The sequence below is a fragment of the Siphateles boraxobius genome, unplaced genomic scaffold, assembly GCF_051911475.1.
Source record: "Siphateles boraxobius isolate OS27281-9 unplaced genomic scaffold, OSU_SipBor_1 31, whole genome shotgun sequence".
NCBI lineage: Eukaryota > Metazoa > Chordata > Actinopteri > Cypriniformes > Leuciscidae > Siphateles > Siphateles boraxobius.
The window spans coordinates 817,441-830,530 of NW_027508931.1; the positions used below are offsets into that span (position 1 = coordinate 817,441).

The 13,090-nt window shown below is 37.4% G+C and overlaps 1 protein-coding gene across 4 annotated transcripts in view; it reads right to left on the reverse strand.

Annotated features, from left to right (window-relative positions):
* Nucleotides 1–13,090, reverse strand: part of ripor1 (RHO family interacting cell polarization regulator 1) — a 69,169-nt gene that overhangs the window by 34,235 nt on the left and 21,844 nt on the right. The gene's annotated exons all lie outside the window — the stretch shown is intronic.

Below are 13,090 nucleotides of genomic sequence, written 5' to 3' on the forward strand. Positions count from 1 at the left end.
GGATCTTCAATTCAAGCTTTTTTTTAAATCTAAAACACTGATCCTGACTCCTGATCTCAAGACTTATATCAGTGTTTAATCACAGATTCAGGGTAATTCCCACTTACCTGAATCATGTTCCATACGATATATCTGATCACTATCTATAATGTGATATTTGAGTGGAGTTTTGGCTACTGAGAATCAAAGACAACATTGTGTGGATTTATTTGAACGAGCAAGAAAGAGGCTGGCCGCACACTGGATTCAGTACAGACTACAGAAGTCTATCAAAACATTTTATGGATTGCATCATGCAAAAAGTCCAAAGTGAAAGTGAATTAAAAACAAATGATTATTGATATGATTATTTAGTGAACTTTCATGTGAACATCGATATCCGATGTCAGTACATTTATGCTTTATGAAATAGATTTTTGGATCACAAATGAAAAGCTGGGGGAAAAACATGTCAAGCATTTTTATCAGTGCAATATTTTGACAGTTTTTTTTTTTTTTTTTTTGATAAAAATGTTGGTCAGATGTTTCTATGCATTGATTGTATGAAGGCAGATCTGAATGCATGATTGCAGTTGATAGTAGGAGAGAGTGGGGCTTAAGAGGACTAAAGGACTGGAGAAGTCTGTCAATGATCGAGTTATGATATTTTGATTACAAGGTAAAAAAAAAAAAGTCATAAAAAAACATTCACAATCAAATCGTTAAAATGCTTTTAGAAATTGATAGGGTGAATTTCCATTTCAAGCCAAATTTAAAAGCAACATTTCTATTAAAAAAAACAACGTTTTACATCCATATAGGCTGTCAAATATTTCATAACAAAATCCAACAGTACGTGATAGCATTGTGATTTTTAAATCAGCTGTTTTTTAAAACATGGCACAATTTATTAAGACTAAGCCTGTGTCTTTATTAGAATGCCAAGATATAAGCTGTAAAATTGAATTTCAGTTTCCCTTGATCAAGATTTTCATCTTGAAAAACTTTGACTTCAAAGCACAGCTCTTCAAAGAAAACAGACGATGGCCAGCGCAGGTCAACTTAACACGTCATATTATTATTACGTGGCTGAAATAACAGATCGAAACAAACATGTTTGTGATGTAAGGGGAAATGCTTAAGACAGGACTGTTTTTTGTAGAGTAAACCTAGAATTCACTGCTTCCACATATGCACTTCTAAAGAGCCATTTAGCCTAAATTTCTCTCTGAGTGTTGCTATGGAAGTCGGCGTTCATATTTCATTAATTGCCATCCATATGCATCATTCACACATAATGGTGAAGGAGCAGCTGATGTAAGATGGTTCCGATTCTATAAGTTGATGTGGCGATTAGCAGCCTGTTACACTTAGGTCTTTTTACACATGGTCACTTCATGTGTTTTCTCTGATCTGAAAAGACCAGGTGTAAATGCCCTCTGCTGAACCCCTTTCGAGATGGATTTAAATCCGATCAATCAAACCAATTCAGGAGGAAATAAAATGCAGAAAAAATGGATGATAAATTGGTGATATGATTACGTTTTATAAAAAAACAGTGTATATAATTAAAGAGCATTGTTAATATTGCAATTATTTTAATGCGCTAAAAGCTATGTATTTTGAAACTATTTAGCAACAATGGCTGTTTAATTGAAATCAAGGTTGCTCTGTTTGAAAGCAAAACACCCTTCAAATACTTACGGTGTCACAAGGTTGAAATGCAGACACTATATTATATTATATACTATATATTGCCCAGCCCTTACGACTCCTCCTAACATCCGGATGTATTACTGAAATCCTGTGATGCTTCATATAAAAATATACTAGTATCTAGTGCTCTTATTTTCAGAGCTGATATCAGTACTCTATCAGGCAGTCGATCAGCAGACGGAACCTTATCTTAAAGTGTCGGATTCATTTCCTCACACAATTTATTACTCATAAAATGTTATGGATAAGGCCAGCTTGACTAAGGTTTATCGGTGTACCACAGCATGACATCACTCTGGTGATACTGCATCTGTTATGGTGACACTGGGGTAATAGACAGGAAATCACATGAGGGCACAGATCATGCACAGTCTGACTAGCTGACTTAAGCGCTGATCATTGCAGAATGAGAAATTAACTGTACACTGTGAATGTGCAAACAAATTCAACAGGAAGAACAGATTATATTTCAAGAGCTAACACGCGCCTTATAACTTTTCCGAGGTCCATAATTGGTGTGAAAATTCATGAAACTTAACGTAATGTGACAATGTTTGCAAAGTATTAGTTTTTTTTGTATTCAGATAGAATTATTACATTATCCACACCAATTGTTAAGTTTATTCTGAGTGTAATTTCAACCAATTTCGTTCGTTTAATCATCAAGGAAAATATATGATCAATCACACCATATGGCAGTTCCTGTGTTTAGCAGAAAACACAGATAAATGTTACTATTATTCAATTTATCTTTAATGTAATTTTCATTCTTAAACGTTCAGCATGCCTATGCGGAGCATATAGAGGGTAATAGTTTGTTTGTATTTAACACCATGCCAGCTTCCGTGGCTATTTTCATGATGAGAAAAATTAACTCTAAAACTATATTTGGTTTAACTTTGCTAAAAATTTCTTCAAAAAAGTTAACTAAATAAAAAGGGTTTCTCACAGGGTTAAAACCAGCACAATCTAATAAAACATGGTTCAATGATAAAGAGTTTTGGCAGAAAGAACCTGTTGGTGGAAACAAATTTACCTTCCACACTCTGCACGAACACTTGGAAAGGCACTTTAGTGCATATTTATCTAATGTTAACGTTAACGAGCGGCCATTTAAAGTGGCTAACATTAGGCTATGAGTTTCAAATGATAAACCACGTTTGAGGTTGATGAATGATAGCTGAATGTTTGCAGTGTCACCTTTGTAGGGTCATTCTTTACCCTCTCGAAATGACTCTGGATTTCCTGGCCAACATAATAACCACATGGACCTGCCGTGGAGTTGCTGTTAGTTTTTTTTTTCTCTGCCGGCAACCAACCAATACAAAATTTGGTCAACCAAGGCTCTTCTCATTGACTAACATTTAGGGGGCAGCGCTAATTGAAGCCGTTTTTATGATGCACAAGGCAAAAAAAAAAAAAAACAGAACACCTCTCCTGTCAATTCTATTGTCACACTCAAAAGCCAAAGAACCATCAGAATTTGTTAAATAATTGCTAGTTGGTTGCAAAAGAACAGTGTTTTATACAACTACTGGATATAAACAAATGACTTATGACTTTGTGGCTTATGGTAAGTACCTCTCCATAAGGTAAATGCCAGATGAAGAGGCAAACAAAGTCATGTCCAAACGGTGCTTTCGCTGATCTTACAATGATTCTCAATGAGAGACATAGACCAACACACGTGAACACCAGGTGGAATATCCCCTGGACCCCTACTATCACCACACACACACAAAACTAATGGCGGTAGGGAGTTTCAGGATCCTAAATAAGATTGGAAAACCCCTATTGCTCTATTCTCTGTTACCTAGAGCACAATGTCAACAACAAACAAAAAGGATTATGACTGTCAAATACAGAAATTAGTTCGACATCACATCCTTCTTGGTCTGACCTGCATCTCCTAACAATCTCTCTTTCTGTGTAGACAGATTAACGGTCATCCAATAAGACCTTCATTTCCTCCAGTTCCTGCCTTCAGTCTGATAACAAGTGAATGAGGCAGAGAAAGCATATAATGCTTTTTTATTGGCCATTTGAAGAGCTGTTGAGGCTTTCAGTGGAGGCGTACTTTTGTACGACTGACTCTGCATTCTGAGCAAGAGAGTTATCGCTACTGCTGACTTGGCTTTACATCCACATGCTAAAAAGTCCATACTGCCGCTGTCTGAGAACTTGTATTTTTCAAAACAATAAAACTTAGGGTAAGGAAAAAGGCTTTAAGAAAGTTTGAACTAATGCAAAAAATAATCCCACTCAAATTCCAAGGAGAAAAATTACTTTTAATTTACAAAAAAGAGAGAACAAAACTCACAATTTCACAAACAATTACAGAGACGGCAAGTAAAAAGTTCAATTAAACATTTTTTTTTTAAAGTAGAAAGTAGAAATAAATAGAAGTAGAAAGAATAAATAGTATTTTCTTGTAAAATGTACTCTCAAATAAACATTTTGCATTTTTTAACAGTGCTCTTCCCTTTTCTTCCTCTTCAGAAGTGGTAATCTTATAATCTCATGTTGTATCTGTATGATCGCACAACCTAGTTATTTTTTTAAGTGGTAATATAGGAGCCTGCATACCATCTTCACACATCTGAACACAGGACATGATGAACTTCCATGAACTTACAGTAAATCCTTCTAGTTAAATTTACGAAAAATTTCCACATTATGAATTACTCTTTTCCCCACATATCATACCTACATCATGCTGGTACTGACACAATAACATTAATTCCTCAGATACAAGAAAGCTTCAGCAAGCTAAGGCATGCTAAACACAAATCATATCATCTCCTTCTACATTTTCATATAATTCTCTCACAATTTATGAAAGCTATGTGCGATAAGAGGACGTTTATCAATCATCCAGAGCATCATCCTAGCTCCTGGGGTACAGGCAAGTTTCTGGAGCCTCATGAATCCAAGACTTTCTGTTTAAACCCCAGCTGGTGGTTATTTAAGAGGTTTATGGGTCACTCTAAGGGTCATACTTCAATATAGTTATACAATATATTTATATTTGAGGTTCAAATTTAATTATTTATCTCATTAGTACACACAGAGAATAACCTATATATTAGGTTCAAATGTAGAATATATATTTGTAAAAATTCCATGTCACTATGTCACTCAATTCATATGAGTTCATACAAACTGCATAATATTTGAAGAATTAGAAAATGCTGTGTGAAATCATACTTCAAGTATAGAATGTCACATGTCCTGCCAACAACCCAGAAGCATTACAGCGCATTCCAAAACAAATTTCATGCATGTTGGTACTGCAATAATGCACCGTCCTGCAACATTCCATCCAAAACCGTTTGGAGGCAGATATTTAAAATATGACAGTATGTGGCTCTGCATGGAATGTGCTATCATGATCTCAGTAAATAAAACTCTTTAATACATTAACTTTTTAATAGGGCTGTAAAATATATTAATCATAATAAAATCACATCAAACATAAAAGTCTGTTTACATAAGTTTTGTGTATACTGTATATGCACACACACATAATTATACATATATATATATATATATGTGTGTGTGTGTGTGTGTGTGTGTGTATATATGTTATATACAGACACACACATATATATATATAAAATATAATATATTCGCACATATATTAAGTAAACACAGACTTTTATGTTAGATGCGATTAATCGATTTTACAGCCCTACCACTGATACTTACTTTGCATTTCTGTCCTGTCCCATTATGAGGTCTCTGAACTACTCAACAGATATCATTGTTTAAAATAGATTATGACCTAGTATATATGGTAGTGTGTGTGTGTGAGTGTGTGTGTGTGTGTGTGTGTGTGTGTGTGTGTGTGTGTGTGTGTGTGTGTGTGTGTGTGTGTGTGTGTGTGTGTGTGTGTGTGTGTGTGTGTGTGTGTGTGTGTGTGTGTGTGTGTGTGTGTGTGTGTAGACAAAAAAAGACATCTTAAAGGGAAATAGGGTGGGGGTGATGGAAGGGGGGGGGGGGGGGAATCTTCAAACAAATCAAGGAATCTTCTTAAAGCCAAGGGCTTTGAGGACCACTGGATAGGGAAAGAGGATCAGACAAGAAAACCTTCACTTCCTGTTTGCTCAAACCCTTCAGAGACATAGCAGTGGAATTTGTCGTCTGGTCAAGTCTAAAATCCCATCACTTAACTGAAAGGAGAATGTTTATTCCTCTGTGTGAACTTTTCAATAGGCTACTCTTTGAGTATGTCACTCACTTTAACAACGTGTTCTAACCAGCCATGACGACAAACCGTGGCGATTCTATTTTAGAAACGGTTTCTATTTCTGTGACGTCACGGCTGAACAACAACATGCAAATGATAATATCAGGTATATGCGCTTTACTTAATGTTAAAAGCGTCTTCTAATGTAAGTTTGAATAGCAGTTTGAGTGATCTTTTTAAGCCATACTTACTGCACGATTATGACAAAAATCATAATTGCAGATTATTCCCTTGAAATTGTAATTGCGATTATTAATTACGATTATCACAATTTACATTGAATATATATAGGCATATTATAATACATGTTTTCACAAAAATTGTTAACACACAAGTACTGTTCCCCTTTACTTAACATACACATAAATTGTAAGAATGACTCATAGTAAAGACTAGAAAAACATTAGGACTATGCTAAAGCAATTAAATAGCAGTCCCAAACTAGTTTTTGATAATACAATGTTGATATGAGCCACCACAGTCATTTAATAATATAAAAAATAACACAAAGTGAAAATAAAGTGGCATTTTTGAAAGGACAGTTACCATGGTAAATACACAATACTAACAAGAACTGTTAATGAAACAGCTCCTTGTGAATAGAATAAAAATCATACCTGCATGCAAATTCTTCTCAGCTAACACGTGATTTATTGGTCTTTTACTTTTATTTCGTGACTTAATAATTTGCATTGTAACGACGTTGCATGCACGTAGTTTCTTTTGCACTTTATACAGTGAAGCGATACACAGCGTGCGCCGCCACATTTGCGCGTGCAATTGAAGAGTGCGCGCTTCGAGCACAGTATAACGCCTGACAGGACATTAAAGTCCGTTTTTCTGAGGTGAAAGTCTTTTTATTTCAGCGTACACTTACGTCACTGCCTGGTATGTCATATTGTGCTGGGTTTTCTGAAGTAGTCGTGATTCTCCTCTCATAACATTATTATGCTCTAAACACACACGCAGAGTGGACTTTCTTTTGTAATCGTGGCATTCGTAATCGCAATTAGAAATTCGATTAATTGTACAGCCCTACTTAAAAGTGACAATGTATAACGTAATACATCTCAGAAACTCGAAACTGTTCAAACTGTGAACTCAATGTGAACAAATAACATATGAAAAAGATTGTTTTAATAATATTAAAATGCTGTAATATTTATGAATTTGATCATGTACTTATCCAGTCCAGACCGCACACATGCTTTTCCGATTGGGATTTTTGTTTGCGTTGTTGTCATGTCTTGTAATCGTGTCGTAGCCTATATGGTGAGGGCAGACAAACTGCTTTCTCTCTGGAGTCGTATCGCATCGGTCTGGTTAAGAAATGGTCTAAAGCCTTATTCATATGTTGCACAGATGTACTTTGAAATAAAAAAAATGAAAAAATACAATGTGCTCACATCCAGACCAGAGCACGATTAACACACATCCAGACAAACACTCCAATTTTAATAAAAGCATTTCTCAAGCCAATCTGAATCAGTCGTCCTCTATTAATAACTGAAACTCAATCATTGTTTGGAAGGCAAATCAGAATTGCTCCAATACAATACTCTATGCAATACATTTACTGAATACACACACACACTTTAATCAGGAGTCCAGCAGGATTTCTGAGATCTTTAGCCAGTGTGACCTTTCTTGAGGTTCTGCCAGCACCACTGGGTCAAATCACCAAATCACATTATGATGCATGAAGACACTGCAGCTCACTGCGAGTTTCACAGCAACTCTGTACACCTTTTTCCTACCATATTAGGGTCTGTGTAGCAACAAAACTGATTCATGTTTTATGTCATCAAAAAATGCACTTGAACAATGAAATAAATTCAGAAACTAATTACCTATAGCTCTGGAAATCTGGCATCCCAAGCCTGTAGCTAACTAAGGGTATAATAAATCACTCATCAATCGCAGACTGTCCCATGAGCAGTTCCTTTTTTTTACAGGAAGAACACTTCTTGGTCACAAGGCGCTGATTCAGAATTTTCGTAAAGGGATGAAAGTCTTCTCTGTTTTTTTTGTCCATACAGTGAAAGTCATTAGGGTGCAGTGTGCAGTGTTGTTTTGGACCCCACTGACGTTCATTGCATAATGGACAATAAAGGTTGAAACATTCTTCGAAAGAAAGCCATACAGGTTTGGAATGACATGAACTATCCCTTTAAAGAACTGCTTTAGTTTTTTATTTAACTATTTTGATAGAGGAAAAACAAGCCAGACAAACGGAAATGGAAAACTTGACACCTGCACAGGAGAACTGCATGGAATTCCAGTTTACAACATATTCACAGTTAGCATGCACCTGTTCGTCAGCACTTGTGTGGGCCTGAGGGAGTTTTGACAGTGTTTGTGGCCTTTTTTTGGTACAAATACATTATCGGTGGCAAGCTAATGACAGACACTCAAGGAGTCATTGTGGCTTTAAGGTAAAGACAGTCACCGGCTCAGAGAGCAGTGTGTGTGGGACATTAGGTTTGTGGCAGACCACACAACTGTTTTCGAGACAGGATGGTGTAAGCTGATTAACATAGAGAGCAGACTGGCAAGGTGTAAGTGATCATCACAACACACACAGCTCTTTGAACTAGTCAAAAGGATCAAACCATACACACCTGTGACAAACTATAAATCTCACATAGTAGTGGTGATCTTGGAAAGTAAGATATAAACAACAGATATTCTAAATGATAGTTAGCAGCACCATGATCCAGTACACCAGCACGGCCATCGTCAATACCCACACCGGGTGGTGGAGAGAGAATAATGTTCTTGATATTACTGCAACTCTTAGGATGATCTCTCTGTAATGGAGACTAGGGGTCCACTGAGATTTTTTTTTTCCAATGGATAACATGAGAGGTGACGGCCAATAAAATAAATATACAAATGATGAACCCCCTCAGATACCCAGTGCTGGGTCAATGTAACCCAATATTGGGTGGGTGATCTGTGCCAAACTGGTTAAAACTGGATACATTTGTCAACAGTCATTTTGTGTTCTGTTCTGAGAGAAAACTTCCTGAGGGGAAACTTTCTGAATGATATTTAATTTTGTACTATTACATTTGTATTCCTATCAAATTATTACTGTACAAATGTAATCTCACTTTTAACCTTTTTGTTTACATGCACGTCGCCTTCTACAAACGCAGCATACACCGGATTTGGACTGTGAACTGCAAAGTGAACGACGTGGATGTGATATAAGTTTGTCATTTAAAGGTGCCATGTGTCAGAATTGAGTTAAATGATGTCATTAAAAAAATGAAAAGTAATGGTGTTGCAGAGATATCAACCTGAATTAGCATGCTAAATTACTAGCCACGGCCCGACAGATGTCATAATACCAGTTTCGGCCATGGGAGGCGGTATGCGGGCAACACCAGCCAAACTGCAATACACGAATAAGTCGCACGGCTTGTGGGCGTACTTGAACCTGATGTCAATCGTGCGGAAAGTACACCCCACTACTACTGTTCAGTTCAGGGAAGAGAGCGGAAGAATGGCTGAAGCCCTTGGCAAGAGACCTTTACCACCACCACTACCACCCGCTGCAGGGAAAAAGGAGCAGAACCAGAGTTAACATTGGCACTGCTTTCCATCGTTGGAAATAACTAATGGAAATGAAAGAAATGAGGTTTGACTCCGAACTTGCAACATTTCTTTTGGATTGGTAAGTAAGATGATGTTAGTATTTCGCTAGAAGTTTGGTTTATAAGTTTGTTTAGTTTTTTCGGGAAGTTAAAACATAGAAATGTATCGAAGGCTGTTCGATATAAGTTCTAAAGTTAGCGATGCCTACATTGCAAGGTGTAATGAGAACTACGTGAGCTATATTATGTTTACTAAATTGCTTTCCTGAGGTAACTAAATCTGACATATTTCTTCTCCAGCTATGTTATTGACCTCTGCACGCTGATTACAAAATGATTGGTCGGTATTATGTATGAGGAATACATTTTGTTAAGTTGTAGCATACTGTATCTTTCAACAGTGTTCGTGTGTTTTTACTATTAGCTAGTAGAGATGATCGGTTCATGTGCGCTAGGGATCTGTCGTGTAACGTTAACATTTACAAGCGGCAAAACGGTATTTTTTGTTTGAGTTGCGTAATAACATTGACAGAATCGGTGACGGTGAATTCGTGAGAGTTGGCAGCTCTGAATGGCGCTAGCTTGGTCAACAGCAGCGAATGCTGTCTGTCAAATTAATGTAATTCAAACTAACAATAAAAATGTAACATGAACAAAACGAATACGAATATTCACTGGTGAAGGGCAGTAACTTGAAGACGTCATTTAAAAATCACTTGACATCAACCAACGTTCCTCTGGAGTTAGGGTGTACTCACACTAGCCAGTTTGAACCGTGCCCGAGTGCGTTTGACCACCAAAGCACGGTTCGTTTGACTAGTGTGAGTGCTCGGAACCGTGCCCGGCTCGATTAGCCGGCCCTGGCCCGCTTGGAAGAGGTGGGCCAGAGCAGGGTTCAGTTGGACTCGGGCGCGGTTCGCATGCAGTGTGAGCGCTAACCGTGCTGGAGCACGGAACAGGACGCGTGATGTACGGGAACTGTAGTCCGTAATCAAAGCTGCAAAGTCCTTGCTGCACTTCAGCTGGTACCTTGCAAACCTCCTCATACGAGCAGCACGATTACGTGAAAATTTTCGCGCCACTAAGGCGACACATCTTTTTAACAACAGACTGTGAGAGGGCTGTGGACCACCGTGGACCAAACGACACAAAATTATCCAAAAAGAAAACAGAGCGATGGACTCCATTGTGTTCAGAGAGCGCCGCTCTTCTTGTTTATCCCGAAACCGTCGCACCATAATGACGTAAGCGTGCTCCGGCATGAATGCTGAAACCCTATGTGAGTGCAGGCCAGAGGGGGAGTGGGGAGGGGGGACAATCGTACTCGGGCCCGGTTCATGGCAACCGTGCCTAGTGTGAGTACACCCTTAGTTGGCTCGGCTTCAGCTATGGCTCTAGGGTCGTTGTGAAGGTAGTGGCTTAGCATAGAGACTATACTGTTTCTCGTTTGTTACTCTAGAGTAGATCAATTCACTTTCTGGAGGTAGACTGCCCCCATGTGGTATGGAATGTGGAGTATGAATTGATTTTTTTTCGGATATTACACAAGGCACCTTTAATGAACTGGAACGGCCTAATACCAGTTTTCTTCCCACGGATTCCCATTGGCTGCTCTAGCTGCATCTGTCACGTCCAAAAACATATACATTTTATGTATAAATCCCAACAAGCCGGGTCATGTGTTCTGTCTTATATTTACCCAGTTCTGGGTTGCCAAATAACCCAGAAAAGGTTGTTTTTAACTCAGAATATTTTTAGTGAGTGTGTGCGTGTATACAGTATATATATATATATATATATATATATATATATATATATATATATATATATATATATACACACACATGTTTTAATATTGATGATAAATTATATAAAAAGCAAACAGTTTATCACAGCAACATTATGTCTTGAGTGAGCACATTAACATTATTCTGATGTTGAAAACTTTCAGGTACCCTGCGTCACAGTTTGTGATTCCGGTGCGTGTGAATGCGCCTTCGGGAGAGAGTGAGTCACCCGGGCCAGATGCTCCGTCTCTCCTGTACTGACTCAGTAATAACAGTCTTCTCTCTCTCTCTGCGTAATGATACACTCCAGAAATACACAGCGTACTATAATACACAGCCTACCTAGGAATTACACAGTATGCTAGGCCAAATACAACTCAACAACACATTTTTGAGATACACAGACTCGGAGCCATGATGCATGTTGTGGATGTTGTTCAATGACACATTGCCATGGCAACCCTCTAATGACAATGTCAGTTTAAACACATGGTCATGCTGGGTTGTACTCATCGCGCCAAGATTATTGTACCCAGTGGATACTACATGAATGGCACGTTTATTGTGAAACATCTAGACATTGCTCAACATTCCAGCACTGTGTAACAACTCACCGCATACTCTCAGGTGTGTTTACTCCCATTTGATGAGTATGAAAGGGAGCCAAAAATAACAGGTGACTTAGTCAAGTGCTTTATCTTTAGCAAACAAGAACTTTAACTCACCTGTAAATTATTTTCTCGGAATCAGTAACCACTGTCTTCAGCATATTTGACATTTTTACTGAGACATTTACTATATATAGCTGTACGTAAATTCTCTCTCAATAAGCCTTTGTGACTATTCAGTATATTTATGCATTTGCTAAAAAATTTCCTAATTTTTATTATTTATCTAAATACATACACTACAAATCAAAAGTTGGTGGTAAGATTTTTTCATTTAGCTAGGATACATTAATAAAAACTGACAGTAAAGACATTTACATTGTTACAAACTTAATAATGCACTTTCTATTGATCCTGGGAAAGAATCCTGGAAAAATGCATCACGGTGTCCACAAAAATATTAAGCAGCACACCTGTTTTCAACGTTGATGATAATAAGAAATGTTTCATATTAGAATGATATCTGAAGAATCATATGACACTGAAGACTGGAGTAATGATTCTGAAAATTCAGCTCTGCCAAAAAATAAAATGCATTTTAAAATATATTCAAATAGAAAACAGTTATTTTACATTTTAAAATGACTAAAATTTAATTTAAAATGTAACACTTCAGTGCAGAAAAAAAACAATCCACACTTCTGTTTGTCTCTTCTTCACAATGATATCATCATAACCACCCCCACAATCATTAGGGACACTGAGAATTCATTTTTCAACTCAATCAGAAAACTTATTGTGGGCGTGGGTAGGAAGGTTGCTGCACATACGGATGGGTGGGAGCTCTGGACGAAGTAATGAGAGAAAGAAAAGTTAAATGAGGATTTAATGACTAAACCATTCTGAAAAATCTCTCTTGGCTAAGATATGCAGTACTGCGTGGTAAGTAACAGCAAAGTTATATGCACGAGTTACATATTAGGCTACCTCTTCCGTGCATTATTGTTTCACAAATCAAAATAATGTCTCACTTTGAGAAATGAAGGAATATCTTCTTCGACTATGTACAGCAGTGTGTTGCTGTTGACGGCACTTTGTTTCCAAACACATGAGGGTTAATCTGCATTTGGTTAACTGTAGCGCTAGGCT